The following is a 410-nucleotide window of genomic DNA, read 5'->3' as shown; positions in this document are numbered from 1 at the left end:
TTTTTTTTTTTTTTTTTGTCTTTGTTTTCTGTTTTTTTTTCTTCTCGCGTCGTTTTCGTTTTCTTTGTCTTTGTTTAATTTATTTATTTTTTTTTATTTTCCTTGTCTTTGTGTTTTTTTCTTTGTTTTATTTTCTTTATATCTCCTATTGATATATTTTTTTTGTTTTTATTTATTTGTATATCCTTTACATTCTTTTTTTGTTCAATGCATTTATATATTTACCTATTAATTTTATTTATTTACTTACTTATTTTTATTTATTTATTTACTTTTGTTTATTTATTTTTATTTATTTATTTATACTTGTTTATATTTATTTATTTTTTTTTATTTTTTTTTTTGTTTTCCTTCAGACGAACAAACTGTGGCGGATTTCATTTTGTTTATCGTCAACCGTCTACGGTGAG

This window comes from Eimeria mitis, genomic scaffold, assembly GCF_000499745.2.
Source record: "Eimeria mitis Houghton genomic scaffold, Emh_scaff1435, whole genome shotgun sequence".
Taxonomy (NCBI): Eukaryota; Apicomplexa; class Conoidasida; order Eucoccidiorida; family Eimeriidae; genus Eimeria; species Eimeria mitis.
The sequence above is the reverse complement of the archived record's forward strand: the minus strand, read 5'-3'. Positions refer to the sequence as shown.